The following is a 12,708-nucleotide window of genomic DNA, read 5'->3' as shown; positions in this document are numbered from 1 at the left end:
TACGCACTTTGTCCTCTCTACTGTTGAGAAGTTTGTTGTCTCCAAGACAACCAAACAATTAATTCGTACGTAAAATTTGAGACTGTGTTCTCAGAATGGTAATCAAGCACTGATTTGACTTTCTTGGATTCCCTTCTCACCCTTAAGGACAACAGCATTTAAGTTAAGTTAAGTTTTATTTTATTTGTTTTGTTTTTTTGTAGAAACCCACTTGTCCCCTACTTTCTTACAAAGGCTAAATATTGCTCAGAACAGCAATGTTTTCATTTCTTATCCATTTAGTCTACAAATAAGACTGGACTCTTTGACAATATGTGTGTCTGGTGGCATAAAGGAGATGGACCCAAATGCAGGTGATGTCAAAAAGGGAACTCTTTATTCCAGAGAAACAACAACTGCACCCAACCCACCACCCAAACAAATCAAGGATCCAGCAAAGACCAAACTGAAAACCACGGTTTATATACAAACCAGACTGATGAGGGGATGAAGTGCAGGTGGCGAAAAAAGGCAGAGAAGCCCAGATGAGGGGAATGAGGTGATTAGGCAGAGGAACAGGCAGGGAGCTGATTGGCTGCGACACAATGAGGAGCAGGGAAGGACTAACGATGCTGATGCACAGCAGGTGTGTAGATGGGTAACTGAGGGAGAGGCAGCAAGGGAGGGGGAGAACACAGTTAACTACAACAAAAACACAGCCTTTGTAATAATGAACTGACCAAATCAAAACAAAGACAAACTAACTACTATAGGCAATTTAAATGAGACTGTTACACTTAGTGAAGTCTTTCCAAAAGTCTGAGGGCATCAGGACACAGCAGACTGTGACAAAGTGCAAGACATTGTTTGATAGATTGATTCATCAGAGGAAACTAAGTAATAAAAATGGCATTTTAGGTTTTAATATTAGACTGAGTGTGAGCATGTCATTGCTTCCAGGTATTGTTGGAACAAGCAGATGAGGCTTTTCACCATCATTTACCATTATTTATTGAGATTGTTGGCTGCTGTCACTTCTATATGTTTTAAAATGATGAAGAGACAGAGAGCCAAGTCTAATCAGTTCACCTATTTTTTTTCTCAAATAATTTTACAAACAAAAATAAAAATTGGTTGTTGTTACCCCTAATTTGTACATTGATAAAAGTGATTTGGACAATGAATTCATTTGTGTCTAGAAGATCTACCGTAGCACATAAATGATCCCAAACTGATAGGAATGTAAGAAGTATGTTGTAAAGAAAATTTTCCCAATTAATCTTTGTATACAGATTTATATTATTTGCAAGAGTGTGTGAACCATAGACTGTAAAAGTAATGGAGGTAGCTACAGAAATATGTTTAAATACGCCTAACTTTAAAATTAAGCCTTAAAAAAATGTGAAATCCAACTCAATTTTTCAGCCCTGCCACTCGGCGTATATCTCAAAAGCTTCAACTCCGATTGCTTCAGACAAGGAGAACTGTTGACAGGAAAGTGGGAGGTCAGTCTGGGGCTGTAATGTGGAACAGTGCTGTGCCGTGTCCCACTGACTTTCCATTGAACGGAGGGCAGGCACTGAGATCTCCTGCTTTTCATACTGTTATGATAACCCTGCACCTCGACACAACTGCTGAAAGTCCTTTTAACTACAAAAAACATGAAGGAGTGGTTCTCGTTAAAGAAGACACTTTTTTTACTATTATTACTGGGGATTACAGTTTCATCACTGTTTAACAAGTTTGTTTTCTGAACAATACAGCATGTAAAGAAGTCCTGAAAGGCTTACAAACTCACTGGAACCAATATAGCTCTTCTTTTGACCCTACAAATAACCCCAGCGATCTCTCCCTCAGGACCTTCAGTCCCAGTGAGGATAGATCTAGAGCTGGCTGTAGAGACTGCGGTTGTGGTATTTCTAAGCACCAAAGATCTGTTACCAGATTAGAAGCTACAACTGGAGGTTGTCCAGGATGGAGGCAAATAGGAAAAAAGTCAAGAGGTGCTGTTGTGCGGTTTTTGTGTTGAACTGGTAAGTTTGTCCAGTTGTTAAGTGTTTTGGCTCACATCTATTTACCCCTAAGGTCTGGTTGTTAATTACAGCATTACTAAGATGGTCAAAGGTCACGCTTTGGTTGAGACAAGAAGACTGCTATGTTCAATAACCAGGTCAATAGAGCTGTCACTGATAAAACACCAGTTGATGTATGGGTTCAAGGTCACTGGATGTGCTCTAAGTTCATGGATGGTTTACAGCTGGAGCAGCTAAGAGCAAAATGAAACTGGGTGGGAGCTCAGTGGTCAATGGGGGAAAAAAATCCATCTACCAAAGACTCTTTTATGCCCATAAAGGCCATAGAGCCAGATAAAGAAAATGTTTGCATTGTACATTTTGTAAACCATGGATATGTTACATTTGTAAGTATCATATCAATTCATATCATTTCTATATATCAGTGTAGTATATACTGCAGGCTGGCTTGTCATTGGGAGGTGGATGACGGGAAAATTCTGTTCGACATAAACAAATCACAACCCAGTTGGTTTTTAGTGATCCACTGCTGCCTTTACAGCATATATTCAGCCACCAAACACAGCTTTTTAGTGACCTGTCATTGTATTTCCACCAGAAATAATGCTGCAAAAAGCAGGTGTTTTCTCACTGTTCAAAATTTGTGCATATCCCACATAATGATGAGCCAGTATTTTGTGCATAACCCATGTATTTTGGAAGGCTGCAATCATAAAACCAATGTGCACACTGAAGTAAAGAAGGAAGCCGTTCAGAGCAGTCCCAACACATTCTGATCCCCAGTCGCCACATATTGCCGCTTTGTAGCAAATTCCCGCATCTAGATATTGTACCTTAGGTATCTTTCTGCATCTGCTGTTGATGTTCTGGGATGCTGCTACCATGATGTCAACACAAGCACATGGTGAGACTACACCGCATCTATAAACTACAGATGGCTGAAAATTGAGCTGGCAGATTCCATGCCATGACAGCTGAGCTACTGCCATCCAGCGAGATCTACAAAGAGTAAGTGTTGCTTTTATTTTTATCTAAAGCCCTATTCCCACAGGACTACCCGTTGAGCACCATGTGTCATTTAGATGTTTTTGTTTTTTTCTTTTTGTTGCTAAATCTGGTTGGCGTAATCTAGCCCCCAAAAAGACTTTAAAAACTGGTCTGACTTGGTCCTAATTTAGCCCAAAAATGGTCGTTGACAATTGGGCTATGTTTAGATCATCTGACTTTTATTTTATTTTCTATTTTATTTATTTATTAGCACCATTAAAAAAGTTAGAAACTCAACTGGGCTCACACAGAAGGGAATGCAATAAGTTACAAGTCATACAATCAATTATAATACTTTGATACTTGGTCCTAATTTAGCCCAAAAAAAGGAGTTAAAAATTCTCTTTCTATGTTTAGACCGTCTGACTTGGTCCTTGTGTAGCGCCAAAATAGACGTTAAAAATTGGGCTGTGTTTAGACTTTATGTTTTTGTCGTAATTTAAATACAGCAATGAAATTACGGTTTTCTGAACATTTTGATTGCTGCTTAAATACTTAAATATACAATATAAATATACACACTGCTTATGGACATTATTTGGATGACCACTATACCACACTGTGTGTGTGTGTGTGTGTGTGTTTAATGGGCGAAATGTAAACTCAGATAAGGTAACTCAGACTGACCCCGCCTACTGCGCATGTCAGTCAGTGAGAGAGAGATGGCATTACGGGCAAGCCATGACTGCCAGATTTTGAATGTGCCAACTGTTAACTTTCTGGAACTTTCTGGACCGTTAGCTCGGCGGACCCTTAGCTTTCTGGACCGTTAGCTTAATGGACCTGACCCTTCTGGAACTTTCTGGAGCATTAACTCAGTGGATTGTTAACTTGTGGAACTTTCTGGAATGCTTCTTATTTGTGAGTAATTCAGAAATCTTCCACAATTTGATGGCATTATTGTGGTTAAAAAATGCAGTATTAATTTTCTTTTAGATGTATTACTGATGTGTCTGAAGCTATAATGTTAGACTGTGGTGAAAATTGTTTCTCTGTGATTGGAAAACTAGCATGTTTCAGACAATTTGAAACAGTTTTTAGTAAATGATGCGGTGCTACGTCATGGTTAAGCTAACGATGGCTAGCTAGCTAACGAGCTAATGTAAGCATTAGCTAATGGTGAAACGAAAGGACGGAAGTCTGAAAAAAAAGTGGGGTTTCGCCCGGGGGCGTTCACGTTCAGCGTGCCTTATGCGAGTTCATGTAAGCTGGCGTCGAGAGCCTCTCCTCACTTGTTGGTTAAACTCACAAGCCATAACCTAAAACGTTGTTTGTGAACCTAATATTTACATTAACCCCATTATTAGACTTAAAGGAAATCTCATGCCCAACTGTAACATCAAACAGAGATGATTTTGCAATGTTTATGATTGTATATTCCCGAACAAACACTTGGTTTTTAGAGGGTCTTCTACAAGGTAGGCTACTGTTTTATTTTAACATTTTAATATTTTTAACAAACCAGAATCACTCTCAACTTACATACACTCAATTGTAAATTAAACATTTATTGATAAGGTGAGGTTCACTTAAGATAGATACTGTTAAAGAAGCTTGAGCAAATTACATTGCTGGCAAACTAATTCAATAACTTTAGCTAATGGAGGTTATTTTGGTGAGCATGAAGGCTGAGGGACAAATAAATAATCATGATATCAATAATATCAACACATAAATCAATAAAAGTCTCACAATAAAATAAAAAAATAAAATAAATAATGGACACTGACAGAACCAAACAAACCAAAATATTCACACTCATATGACATCACAGGGTTTCGCCAGATAAAAATTTGTAATAGTCTTAAAATCTGTTGCTTTTTTTTAATTTGTAAAAGCAGGATTGTAAAGCACTGAGTTTAAATCAGTCCAGTGAAAAATTTAAAAAGTGTTGTGAACCTAAAAAAATTTGTTAATGCTTTTAACGTAACATAGACTGTTAGCAACATGTGATGAAGTTCACATAACAAGCTGTTTTCAGTGCACGTCAATCACACTATGTATATAAAATATACATTTGAATGATACATAAATTCTCAAATTTTTTAAACAGACATCATGGACCAGTGTTTGTTTCTGCCAGTCTGCAGATGAAAGCCACTATTGGCAAGTGGCTGTAAGTACTCAAATGTGACCTTCAGTGTAAGTGAGGATGCAAGGTGCATGGTCACTTAATCAGCTACATTTACAATCGAATGCTATCCAATACAACAACAGCTCTGCATAAATTCTGCCGTAAAGAGGAACAACAGCATTTAAAAAAAAAAAAGATAGTATTCAGAGGGCTATATAATATGATGGAAGAAATAGTAGAACCTGCTCTTGAACATGCATATTGCCATGGAATGCCAGGAAAAAAGTCTTGAAAGGAATTGGATTAATTAATCTAAAAATAAGGCCTTAATTGGTTTTAAGTCAAGTCAAGTCAATTTCATTTTTAGAGCCCATTATCACAAAACATGGTTTGCCTCAGAGGGCTCGGAGTTTACAACATCCCTCTGCCCTTAGACCCTCACATCACCAAGGAAAAACTCCCAAAAAAGAACCCCTGTAAGGGGGAAAAAAAGGAAGGAAAGGATTAAGATGTGTTAAAAAATCTTTCCCATACAGTGGCAGCCACCTGTAACCTGCTCATGTGTGGTCTGGCAGTTAGGGCTACTAACCAAAAAATAAGTAATGAAATAAGTTTTGTTTATTTATGTATTTTTTTTTTTTTTTTTAATTATTCTATTTTTTTTTTAGATATAATTTAGTTGATATTCCGCCTTTTTTGTTTTTGTGTTCAGCTGACGTGGTGGAGGGTAAATAAAGTATTTTATTTTTATTGTACATAGTTTTAAATAGACACGCTTTGTTTGTTATATCAATAAATGTTTTATAAGTACTTCTTTATCATTTTAAGAGAAAATTAAAAAATAAGTAAATTTGGGTAAAACACAGCCATCGCTTATCCTGTGCGAATGTGCACCATTAAAACACAGATGTGGGGGGGGGTAATTTGGACATAACATGAGGTCTTTAGGTAATAATAGTCCCGTGCAAATAGACCTTATGTCTGTGTTGTGTTTTTGGCTGCTGTGCCATGACTTTCCCTCTATATCTCCCTTTTCTTGTGTCTTTCTACTAGTCTACACACAATAACATGGTCTATGCTGGACTTCTGGTCTCCAAGCTGCAATCCTCTTGTTTCCACACCAGACTGAGCTACCGCCACCAAAATAGATCTACGAATAGTAAGGGCTAGCTTTATTTTCTTTAAGTTTGTGTCATGGTTTTGGTTGGCCGCCGTGCTATGACTAGCCACCTCTCATCTCCGTAACCATCCCTTATCTCTGGTTTTACCTCTCTATCTCTCTGTCTATCTCTATTCCTCATCAATATTTATCTATATATGGCCGCCGTGCCCGGACTATCTCTCTCTATCTCCTCTCTATCTCTCTATTTGCTGTGAGATATAAGTGTCATTTACATTTTGCCACCTCAAAATTATGAGTTTCTATCTGTGTTTGTGTTCTGAGCAGTTTTGTGATATTGAGCTTCAAAGTTTTGCATTCATAATTGCAAAAATTATAAGAGCAGTTTTTGTTTTCTAAATAAAAAGTCCAAAAATACATATAACTTTTATGAAACACCTCATGTTAACTTGTCACAGAATAAGAATAATAACTTCGACAAAAATGTACAATATAATGCTGAGGTGGCGGTTTGTGTCGTGTTTGGTTGGTGTGAGCTTCTGTCACAGCTGCTGTCTGTTGTCTATCTGCTTGGATCTATTAGTGTAGATCTATATGATACAATAGTTATTGTATCATAGTAATATTACTATTTATTGCACACACACACACACACACACACACACAGGACCTATAGACATGCATTAGTTGTAGAGAGATGTCAAACTGATGGAGATGACACATACTCAGAGCTTCAAGTACTCATATTTCTTGCCTCTCACATAAGATATATAGTTTTTTTATTTTCTTAAAATCTGTCATATGTTTTTGGTTTGCCACCGTGCCTACTTATCTTTTGGAATGATCTTGTATGGCTGCTGTGCCACGACTGTCTGTTATGCTTCTATATTGTTTATAGCTTGATTCAATATTGATACAGTGATATAGTTTTATTTATTATTCCCTCAATGGGGAAATTCAGTTTTTTCACTTTTGTAATCCTTAAATACACAGATACACCAAAAATACACACATTGACACACAGGACCTATAGGTATGTCAACAATTGTAGTGTGATGTCAGAAAGCTGGAGCTGCTAAATAGTGAGCGCTTCCAGCAATTAGGGCTTCGGTTCTTTTTGGTTTTCACCATTAAGCTGTCTGTGCATTCCGATAACCATACTACCATATATGAAATTACATCCGTTGGGTATCAGGTCCATTTCTATCTGATATCTTTAAGAGGATATGGCAAAGATGCAGTTAATATATGAAAAATGCGACAAATATCTTTAACAGATTTGAATTCAGGATATTACATGCATATTTAAGGATATCAGAGATGCATTAAATACATGGTACCATATCTGTCGGGTATCAAGTACATTTACATCTGATATCTGAAACAGGATACAGCAAAGATGCTGGTAATACATGAAAAGATCTGACACATAGAGCTTAAGCAGATTACTTTGTAGGATATTTTTTGTATATTATATGTATATATGGGTATTCAACTTTGTCCTTTTATGGATATATGTCAAGATAGGATCCCTCAAAGATGCAATGTGTATTCTTATGGATATTATCCACATCTCTGACATATACAAACATATCTGACCTTGGATAGCTCTGTATTTTCTGGTGGTTTGTCCAGTGTGTTGTATGACAACAGTGATCAGTGATGCCTGAGGTGCAGCTTTCACACAGATCTGGTTAGGAGCCCAAGGGTTAGTGCTGTTAAAAAATACCCTTATTTTGGTCAAATTAAAATTAAAATGAAAAAATGTAAAAAAAAAAAAATATATATATTCTTACATGAATGATACTCAAGGTGTCAATTCCACCAAAATTGACAAAATTAATAAAAGTGTGGGAAAGTAGAAAGAGACGAGACTTATTTGCCACATTGACCTTTACTTGAGTTAAAAAACTAGTGATGTGTAAGAAAATCTTACTTCTACATTTTAGATCATGGCAAATTTTGATCAGATTTTAACATTTAAGGCTAAATTCATTGTTCACCAGATTATTTTCATCCTGATCTTTAAGAGAAAACCAAATGACCCACATTTAAACTCTGCATACATCTGCCCTGCTGAACTCTTTGAGAATATAACTGAATCTCAAAAAAGCCTTATTGAACATGGTTTTGATATTTCAGTGCCCTTGACGGTCTCTACTTTGTAAGTTTAACAAGTCTAATTAAAATAAGTGCTTGTGGTAGTTGCATTAAAACAAACATATTCCTGGAATTTATGGTCGGAAATAGGACAAGAAAAAAAGAAAGAAAAAAATTAGTTTTCCAAAGCGGGATCCAACTTGGAACAGAACGGCCACAATTAGGAAGTTATAATTATGTTGACAGTCACATCCTCTAATTGCTAACCAGCAACAACACAACTTCAAACTCGTGCCAAACATGAGGAAAATTTGTACTTTCCTTGATTTTGTTTAGAATCTCACTGCACATACGCCCTGCCCACTTCACATAGTGTTTACTCAGCTAACCAACCCTGACTGAAAACCCAACCCGAGCAAAATAACTTCTGCCAGCCTCCAATCTTTAACATCTCATGTGGTTTCAGCCGCACGGCTAGCTATGGGCTAACGGGGCATGCTAGTCTACAGGAGGCGCAAGAAGTGAGCGTGTGTCTGCAAGCGCTTATAATTAGAAAATGTTCCACTCACTTGCAATTACAAGGCCCTCCGCAGAGTGTTATTAAAGACTCATTTTGTCTGGTTATGCCCCTGAAATGGCTCCCATGTGGTGTTTGTTTGCCTTTGCTACATGGCTGGCGAAGACAGCACAGTTTGCTACTGCCAGCAAGAAAAGGCTCTCGTCAAAATGTTAACCTGAAGATTAGCTTTCTTTAGCATGAAGGGAAGGGGGTCACCAAGAGTACAGAAGCTGTCACTGAAAACTGATCACAGTGTAATTATGTATAAAGATCATCATGAAGGTAATTATATTTTGACACTCAAAGCACACTGTGTTCATTTTTTTGTCCAAATTCTTGACACAACACCCAAAAAAAACGTCTTTATGAGTGTTTCCACTCTTCACATCCACCACAGACTTTCCTGAAACAAATCAAACTGAGACATATATTGTTTTCAGATGAATTAAAATGCTATATGATCCTGTTGTTTTATCCCAGGCCTTTGTCCCATGACCATGTAAAAATAATCCATGTTCAGTAATTATGCACAGAATGATTACAGAGGTTAGGACTGACCTTGTCCTTGTCCTGAGGAAGGAGCCTGTCTAGCCGGTGGCCATCCAGGAAAAGTCAGAATGCCATCTTTCTGTCTGTACTGAGTTTATGGTAAAGATTGTGGTGTAGACACAATCGCTTTTTCTTGACAAAATGCACATTTTGTTGGACAAATTGGAGAAATGTCTACTTTATGTTTCAATAGAAGCATTAATAAAAAATAAAAAAAAGGTTTATCCATCACTCCTTCCTCATGTTTTTGTGTAGAGAATGCCAGGGTTGTTTTTTTTTGAAAACAGCATCATTATAGTCATGTTAATCAAGATAAAACATTCGGTTTTCAAATTGAAGTTCAGGAAAAAGTTTAGAAAAAACAACTTCACTGTGCACTTATCCCTTTCTTTCTTTATATTCATAAGCTAAGGTTATATATTGAATAGTAATATAAACTGTAGAAATAACAATTAAATAAATAAAAAGTTTTCAAAAAATGAATGAAAAGATAAGCTATAGGCCTACTATATCAGGATTGTGGCCTAGCTATAGTTACTTGTGTAATTGGGGATAGATTTGAAGAACAGACATTTCAGGTTGTGGCAACAGGAGTAAACCGTGACCTGTTCAGTCCAGTGTTTTGATTAGGATAAAAGCTTTGTCAGACTAAAATAATGTTATTAAAATGAGTCCTGTTTATCTTAAAATGCCAAAGAAAAGAGTACAGACTCATCTCCACTAACTGCCCCAAATTGTAACATGGCAACTTGACAACCAATCCATGTTTGCTTTTGGGCCCCTAACTCATAAAACTGTCACTTTTCAGTCAGCATTTTGCGAAGCCTCAATCTGACCCACGGAGCAGCCCGCTGCTCTGACATTTATGCACCCCTTGTGCCTGTCAGCAGTCACAGCTTAATCCAGGAAGGTGATAATGGAGCCTCCAGCTTCTCAGTCTGTGAAAGGAATCACCATAAAGTGCTTCCCTTTGGGGCCCAGAAAATTCATGGCGACAGATCCTATCATTTCCCCTCCTGTTTAATGTCTTCAACAGAGAAATCTGTCTTTCATTAACTCACGCACACTTGTTTATTATGGAATAAATCTGGAGTTTGGACATCAGACAGAAGACAGGATTGCCCCCAAAAACGGGGCTCTCTTACAGAGTAGGGGATGGCAAAAATTAACTTCACTGGGTTATAAACTTTAATGATGTGGCATTGGTAGTCTTTCATGGTGTGATCTTCATTTTCTGATTTCAATTATGGATAATAACCTGCGTGTAAAACATGCAAAATCCTTTACACAGAAATTTTTATATGGAATTTACCCACAAGAGGGTGCTGTATGACAATATGATAACAATGTAATAAGGACTACAAAAAGTTCAATGATGTTAGTCTCCCCAATTTTGTCTCCTGTATGTGTCCGCATTATTTAGAAGTGTGAGAGCCATTATTTCTGGAATAAAACTGACTAAAATGATGCAGATGTCCCATGTGCAGCTGACCATCCTGACCCCATCTTCTTAAAGGACTAATTACACTAGATAATAGTTGCCTAAAACCGCTGTCGTCAGTTTGGTTGATTCTTCTCTCCCGGCAGAAGCAGCACCTGTTTTCTCTCCCCATGCTGGCCGTCGATGGTCACAGTCGGCACAGTTTTGGATTGTTTTGTCCCACTGTGGACCTTCACAGGGCAGTGGAAAAGAGTGAGTCAGTATAGTTGAAGCTAAGGGAAGTATTGAGGCTCCTCTAGTTTCTGTATGTTTGAGTGTACAGCACAGGTGTGTGCTTAAAAAAGCATTTGCGGAAGTTTATTTTCAGAGAGTACCACATTGTATATTAATTGTGTACGATCCTGTTATTTAAAGCTTAATGCAACTGGCATAATGTAGCTTTTAAATAAACGTTCTGGACAGACCAACACAGTTACACACATCCACATCTGGCCAGTGCAACCACAGCTGCAGTTGGGGATTAAGGGTCTTAATTCAGTGCACCAGTGGTGGTCATGATGGAGGGACAAGTGCTGCCTGTTTCCCACCCACTCTGATTTTGCTGGACATCTTCTGCAGCTATTTCTATTCTTAAAGGCAGCATCATTTTTTATCTCATCATTATTATCATAATATTAATAATACACTCCTGCATACTATACCTTTTAATGTAAGATTATCACCAGATAAAATAACATAAGTTAAGTTAGTTAAAAAGATTTAAGTTTGTTTGTTTGTTTATTTTTTAAGGTTGAAATCAGGGAAACTGTTGTAGAGAATTAACAGTTCAACAACAAAACAAGAAGCAGGGGCCATTATAACCTTAAAAGTAATCAGTCAGTACATTTAGAAATCTATTCTATTACAGAAATTGCATAGTCAAGACCTGATGTGTTGAATCTACTAATGGCAGTTATTAGCAGAGGAGAACAACATGAGCTTGGAAATTATCATAAATTGACATAGACAAGCCTCAAAAATGTATATAATATGAAGGCGCAAATTGGCTTAGTCTACCCCTTCAATAGAATTCATCTCTAAATGCATATGTCTGTTTTAATGTATTTTCCCAATTAAAGGTTTGTGGCAAAACGAATGTTTCCTATTCCTCAGAGCACGACTATAAAAAATTTGGATGGTGTGACACAGCTAACATGATGGCATCTTTAATTTTGGACTCCATGGTTCCCTCTGTACCCTCAAAAGGCCTTACTACAATCATTCAAATCCTGAGAGGTACATGCAGTCTGCAAACCTACAAACACTGATGCTAAAATAATAAAGAGAGAAGACATGGATGCCAAAACACTTGCCTAGTGTCATTTCTATCTCATTGCTGCTCTGATTTTGGCACATCCTTATTTTTACCCTTGGTAGTAAAGAAAACATACAATTCTTTGTCAGATGTGGACTCCGTTTCGTAGTACTGTGATGTGCTGAGGAAGTAACACCGCACTGATCCTGTGATGGGAAATTCTGTTATCGGCAAAACACCACAAGGGATGCCAAATGTAAAAGGCAAAGGGTATTAGCATGGAAATGGATGATATTCCCTCCCTCTGAGCTCTGCTGCATCTCCCACACACACACCACCATGATTTCTACCTCCCCACTTCTCCTCTTGTTCTCCCCACCAGCCCGGCTCCCTGCCTGGGTCTTATTTTCATTGCCAGGCACAGCCAGCGGCCTCCGCTTCCATTAACAGCTCACTGCTGTGAAAACATGGAGAGAGGAGAACTAAACTGTATGTGGGACCCCTACACTGCA

Source organism: Plectropomus leopardus, chromosome 12 (genome assembly GCF_008729295.1).
Source record: "Plectropomus leopardus isolate mb chromosome 12, YSFRI_Pleo_2.0, whole genome shotgun sequence".
Lineage (NCBI taxonomy): Eukaryota > Metazoa > Chordata > Actinopteri > Perciformes > Serranidae > Plectropomus > Plectropomus leopardus.
Note: the sequence above shows the minus strand (reverse complement) of the source record.